Below are 7,274 nucleotides of genomic sequence, written 5' to 3'. Positions count from 1 at the left end.
GATGTGTACACAATAGCGATGTGTCAATCAAAATCCTCAAGAAGCAAAAGATGAACGACAATAAACCAATAGAACAGCAAAATAAAGATGTAAAGGCTCTGTTATGCATACTTGGCATTGCATGCACTGCTATACCATTTTTACGTAGAAATCAAAAACCAACAGACTTTTACGTATGTAATGATGCGCGTTGGGTAACCACTTACACGCGAAGCTCAGATTCCTTATGTGACAACTCTCAAGCAATGCCAAGTATGCATAACAGAGACTTAAACGTTGACCGTAGCTAGCAAATTTAACGCATACTTATTATGCACAATAAGAAAAACTCAGTAATTTAATTATACAACTCTATCAAAAGTATGGTTTATTTTGCTTTGTTCTCGCTCCGGTTGCTGGCCAACGAATGAATTTGGCATGTGAATTGCAAACGGAGTAAGCCACATAGCGGTAAATTTGAACATAAGAACTTAAATTGTACATACGTATGTATGTATGTATACAGAAACTTCAATTCATTTGTACATAAGCGAGAATAAGATAAATAGAAATTACAAAAAATAATCGGTCACAATAAACCGTAGGGTAAGTGCGCAGTGTGCGACACCATAGGGTAAATGGGCGTTCTGCGACATCCCCACCCCCGTGAATCAACCCGATTCACCAACATCGACATCCAGAACGGCCCGTTTGGATACTGCACGACGCTTCACTCCGGTATTGGTTCGCACATCAGCTTGTCGGATCTCGCCATCTCGGCCGGGGTATAGCTCCTCTACCAAACCGCGACACCAGTCCCTTTGCGGTACGTTGGGGTCGCAGAGAAATACCAAATCACCCTTTTTCAATGGCTTCGTTCTTTGGCACCATTTTACGCGGCGCGTCAATGTCGGCAGGTACTCCGCTATCCAGCGTTTCCAGAAATGGTCCCTGAGCTGGCGAGCGATGCGCCACTGTTGGCGTATGGCACATGTGGTGGCTATTTCTTCATCCATACCGGGCGTATGCGCGGTATTGGCAGACGCCAACAAGAAGTCGTTTGGCGTCAATGGCTGTTGTTGGTTCAAGCTGATCGGCAGGTGTGTGAGCGGGCGGGAGTTTACCACGTTCTCCGCCTCTATTAAAAAACAGTTCAGTGTATGCTCCTTTGGAGCGATCTCTTTTAGCGTTTGGCGCAGGACTCGCTTAACGCACTGGACCATGCGTTCCCATGCTCCTCCTTCGGCTGGGTTAAACGGTGAGTTGAAGACCCAGTCAACGCCTCTTTTCGACAATTCGCCTTGGATTCTCTCACAGTCGAAAACTTCGTCGAACCTCTTCGCTTCGTTGTTCACTCCTATGAAGTTTTTTCCGTTGTCAGACCTCATTCGCGTAGGTAAACCGCGACGATTTACGAAGTTTCGAATAGCAATTATGCAGGCGTCTGTGCTAAGGTCGTGCGCTATCTCTAAGTGGACCGCTCGTATGGTGAGGCACGTAAAGAGGGCCACCCATCTTTTTTCCGTGCTTCTTCGCACGGTCACGTTCAGCGGACCGAAGTAGTCCAGGCCAGTATAAGTAAATGGCCTTACGTACGGCGTGACACGGTCTACTGGAAGAGGACCCATCAGTGGCGGTATTGGGACTGTTTTGCGTAGGCGGCACACTTGACAGTTGGCGATGATATTACGAAGAAGACTTCTCAAGCGCGGTATCCAGTAAATTCGTTTAATGGCACAAATAGTAGCTTCTGTGTTCTGATGGGCCATAAGCACGTGATGGTGCGCGGTCACTAGCTTCGAGAAGACGTGAGTTGATGGCAATATTATTGGGTGTCGTACGTTCATTGGAAGCCAGCTGGCTGCATCGATGCGCCCTCGTACGCGTAAAACAGCTTCGTCATCGAGGTATGGCGAGAGTTGCAGTAATGGACTTTGGCGGGAAATTTCTTGTCCGTTGCGGATTTGCTGGATTTCTGCACCGAAGGCTTCACCTTGCACGATTCGGCACAGAAGACATTTTGCGGCTTCGAGGTCACTGACGGTCAGTCCGTATGGCTTTAGAACCTCAATTCGGCGGCGGCATAAATTGATGAATAAAATAACCCAAGCTGTGGTTCTTACCAACCTGTTTAACGAAGAGAATCGATTAAATTTTATGCAATCACAACTTACGATATTCAATGCGTATTGTGGTCTAAGCTCGTCATCAACATCTTCGTGCTCAACATTGGTGCCATCTTCGGAGGGCCAAGCAGTTTCATCCTCATGTAAAAATGACGGTCCAAGTGTCCAACGAGCAGTTGGGCCAAACTCGATTTTGTGGTTGAAGCGTGTAGCCTCGTCGGCGACATTTTCTGTGGTGGGTATCCATCTCCAGTTGGATACGTTCGTGGTGGCTAAGATTTCGGCAACCCTGTGCTGAACAAAGGGTTTGTATCTCCGCTGCTTGCTTTGGAGCCACTTAATGACAGTCCTCGAGTCGCTCCATAAGAACGTCTCGTCGATCTTGACGTCATGCTCTTCGCGTATAGTCTGCATCAGGCGTGATCCTAAGACGGCTGCCTGCAACTCCAATCGCGGCACAGTAAGGGGCTTCAATGGTGCGCACTTGGACTTCGCGCAAATGAGTGTGACTTCAAATTCCTCGCGGCAATTAATGGCCCTCCAGTATGCGACGTCGCAAACGCGTTCTCGCTGACATCCGCGAAAACATGAAGTTGCAACTTCTCTGGCTTACCATTGCGGAAATAAAACCTTGGTACGGCAAATTCGGTCAAGTTCGGCAATTTTTTGCGCCACTTCTCCCACATTTCGGCGATGTCGTCACACAGTGGCTCGTCCCAAATAGCCTCATGTCGCCACACCTCCCTCAACAGGAGCTTAGCGCCAATGACGAAATGAGATAGGAAACCGAGTGGATCGAATACCGACATGACTACACTGAGTAACTCTCTCTTGGTGGGGCGCCTGATACCCCTTAGCACAGTTTCGCTGACGTTGTTGAATTTCAGATTGAAGTTGAAGCAATCTGTGGCAGGATGCCAAAATAGACCGAGTACCCTTTCAGAAGTTACACCTTCCTTCTCGTTCAGAACTTTAGTGACATCGATTCCATCCAAGGCCGCAACCACTTCTGAACAATTTGACGTAAAGTTGCGGATCTCGAATCCAGCTTCCTGATGAATCACCTTCACCTTATGAGCGACGTCGATTGCCTCCCCTGGCGTGTCGAAACTATCCACAAAGTCGTCGACGTAATGGTAGTTCACAACGGCTTTGATGGCACGGGCAGTGGTGCGATCGTCGTTACTGTGTGCTAAAGCATTTTGCGTTTTGACATAATGCGCTGCGCAGGGTGAACAGGCAGCACCAAACGTCATGACGCACATTTCGTAGATGTCAGGATGTTTTTCGACGTCCCCATATCGCCACAGAAAACGTTGGGCGCATCTATCCTCTGGGCGAATTAGTACTTGGTGAATCATCTCCTTGATGTCACCGCATACACCTACCGCTCCTTGGCGGAAGTGGAGAATAATGGACGGCAGTGGTCTGTACTCCTGTGGGCCCTTGAGCAGATGACGGTTCAAAGAGGCGCCTTGAACCTCGGCGGCAGCATCGAACACTAAGCGCAGTTTTGCGGGCTTGTTCGGATTGACCACGGCAAAGTGTGGTAGATACCAAGTACGTGGCGTAGTCACAATGGCTTCAGCCGGTGCAAGTCTACGAGCGTAACCCTTCTCCACGTAAGACTGTATCTTCCGATTGTAGCTGGAAGCAAAGTTTGCGTCGCGGCTCATACGCTTTTCCACACTTACCAGTCTCTTGAGCGCCATAGGGTAGCTGTCAGGTAGCTGTACATCATCTCGGGCCCATAAAAGGCCGGTTTGGAACCTTATACCGACACGACGGGTCGTTGATTTCAGGATGGCTCTTGCTCGGACATCATCATCGCTCTCGGCTGGCGGTGCGGCTCTCACCCCAAAACTTTCAACTTCGAAAAAATTGGCAACCATGCTATGTAGTTCCTGGTCGAGATTAGTGTTGACGAAAAGGCAAGTAGATGGCTTAGGAAGATCGTTGCTGGTTGGACCGAACACAACCCAACCCAGTTCGGTGTTGGCAGCGAATGGTCCATTCTTCCGCATTGCGATGGTTGTGGATGCCAAACCCAAATGGCAGTTGTCTATCCCGATGAGCAGTCTCGGTACCACGCCAGAGTGTGCCTGCACTGGCAACTGGCGTACACGTTTGTCATCATACAACAAGTCGGCCTTGCTGAGGCTCTGCGACGGTAGTTGTAGATTCTTCACGGCGTATACATTCTGTAGCTTATGACGTTTATCCATTCCAGCACCACTGATGAATAGGTCTACTATGGTTGCTTGTTCTTGGACAGCATGTCCACCAAACCACTGGACGTTCAGCCTGCTTGGTCGTCCACGTAGATCTAACTCATTGGCGAGAGTATCGTCGAGCATTGTGATCGATGAACCTTCGTCTAATAGGGCATATGTGTCGAGACGGCGTTGTCTTCCGTAGAGAGTGACGGGTAATATGCGGAACAAGAGTTTACTCTCTGCTGCATTTGTAGCGCAGCTCAGGACTGCGGCTCCTGAGTCGCTGGACGGCTTAAGTGGGCCCTTAACTTGCGGCGGAGATGGCTGCAATGAAGTAATTCGACTGGCGTTCTTGACAGATGTCGATACTGGCTGCTGATCCCGTTCGTGGAGTAGCTGGTGGTGCACTCGCTTGCACCCATCGATGGAACACTCTTTCCTTTGTCTGCAATTGCGTGTAATGTGGCCAACGTTCAGGCAAGCAAAACACAGGCGTTGTGACTTTACTTCCGACCATCTTCCTGACACTGATTTGTCGACGAAGCGTTTGCAGTCTGGTACTTTGTGCTGGCCCTGGCATATTGGACATTTCTGCGTCGGTTGTCTTTCTTCCACATGAAGAAGTACTCGTCGTTTTGATTCACGGGCAGGAACCTGGCTTTCGTCGTGAATGGTGCATATTACGTTGGCTAGTAAAGAAAGCCACTCGCTAAAGTTCGTAGCTGTAGCACGCGGCTGGACAGTGGCGGCGTATCGACCCCATTCGATGCGCTTGCTCATTGGTAGCTTTGATATAAGCTCATCGAGTAACGTTGGGTTTGATAAGTGATGTTCTGCATTGGCTGACTGAAGAAATGCACAAATGTTCTTTACCTTAATTGCAAAAGGTACCAGCTTAGTTAAAGCACTCTCGGAAATCGGCGCGATTTCTTTAACTTGTAGCAGCTGGCTACGAATAAACTGTTCCGGACGGCCATACCTGAACTTAAGTTGTTCTATAATGTAGCTCACATTGTTGGGGTGGATCAACAATGACTTCACTGTTTCGCGAGCATCACCCTTTAGACACTTTTGCAGCCGTTGGTTATTGTCAAAATTGCTATAACCATAAGCTGCCGTAGACTCGTTGAAGGCTGTGTAAAACACGGGCCAGTCCTCTGGACGTCCACTAAACTCCGGCAGGTCTAACAATTTTCGCGGCATGAACGGATTATGCGGGGAATACATCATACCGTGGTTATAACCTCCACTGGCACTAGTGGATGGCACTGAAAAATTCGGCGAATGTGAAGCAAACGATGAATATGGGTTGTTTGTATGAGGCACACTGTACAAATTATTTGTGGCTGGCATTGTGCTACAAATAACCGGATGTGTTGCCGAACAGTAACGAACTTCGGCAAATGGCTGGCTCGTGCTTGAGTATATGCTGCTTTGTTCTGCTACGAACGGCGGCGCTTGCGTCGACTGCGGCAGTACTGACTGCGACTGCGCAACTACGCTGCTGGTATATGTAATGGCAGAACTACCGTTACTGTGCAGCGCAGCTATGAGGGCGTCGTTTTGTTGGTCACGATCCCGTAACTGTACCTGCGTGGCTTGCAGGTGGGCTTCCAACAATGTTAAACGCTGCTCCATGGCATGAAGATCCATGACTTGAGTGGTTGGCAGACCCGATGTGATGTTGCTGGGAGCGCCAGTGGCATTCGCATCTCTGGCTGGCTCGGCAACAACTTCCAAGGCAGATGTGGAAGCTTGAGCGGTTAGAATGTTTGCACTGTCCATGGCTTGAGCAGTATTTGCGGCTGCACTCACTGGCTCCTCGGCAATTCGAGTTAATGCAATATTTATATTGCTGTGGCTGGTAACTTCTGGCAATTCTCCGAATGAGTTCAGGCGGGGGCTCCTTCGGGGTGGCGTACGGTACATAAATGTCCAATGGCAACTGGCAATAGCAACGCCAGTTCTACTTTAATCAAAAAACTGCACAAATTTTAGTAGAAAATGAAATTGTATGTTACTCAAATTGCGGCGCGGTGTAATCCCATTAATTCAACAGCAAATTAAAGATGTCAGAAGCAGTTGAATCGCAAATTGAATATGATAGGCGAAAAATGAGGCGGTAATAGCAAATATGTATTCCAATCGGCAATGTAAAGATGTGCTCCAAACTTTGAGATGTGTCAATCAAAATCCTCAAGAAGCAAAAGATGAACGACAATAAAACCAATAGAACAGCAAAATAAAGATGTAAACGTTGACCGTAGCTAGCAAATTTAACGCATACTTATTATGCACAATAAGAAAAACTCAGTAATTTAATTATATAACTCTATCAAAAGTATGGTTTATTTTGCTTTGTTCTCGCTCCGGTTGCTGGCCAACGAATGAATTTGGCATGTGAATTGCAAACGGAGTAAGCCCCATAGCGGTAAATTTGAACATAAGAACTTAAATTGTACATACGTATGTAACAATTTTACTTCATTGTTAGCTGTGGTGCAAAATAAAGAAGTCGGTGAATTTAAAGAAAGAATTAATCAAAATCCGTATATTCTATTTGTATATAAAAAAATGAGCAAAAAATCTTTTTTAGCGCTATGTGGATAGAGAAGAAAACATTTAAGGCCAGTGCACTTATGCCGACTGTGGAGTCAGCGATTTCATGTATTTTTGGATATTTCGCTGCCAACTATTCACTAATTTATCAATTATTTAGAGGTTAGAATGGTGGTCAGCAAAATCACGAATTATCGCGATATTTTCCCAATAGCTTCATCGCTAAACTCACTTGTACATCACCAGCTAGATGGCATGTGTGAGCGAGTGAACATACTGTAAGGCAAATGCGCCCGTGTGTATGAAAGAAAGGGATGCACTATCACACGCCCGGAGAAGTGGTCACATTTTTCCCCAAGCCCATACAAAACTAACCGCTAAACTGACGAAAAGT

Source organism: Rhagoletis pomonella, unplaced genomic scaffold (assembly GCF_013731165.1).
Source record: "Rhagoletis pomonella isolate Grant_MI unplaced genomic scaffold, Rhpom_1.0 Rhpom_scaffold_00005, whole genome shotgun sequence".
NCBI lineage: Eukaryota > Metazoa > Arthropoda > Insecta > Diptera > Tephritidae > Rhagoletis > Rhagoletis pomonella.
This window is presented reverse-complemented; position numbering follows the sequence as displayed.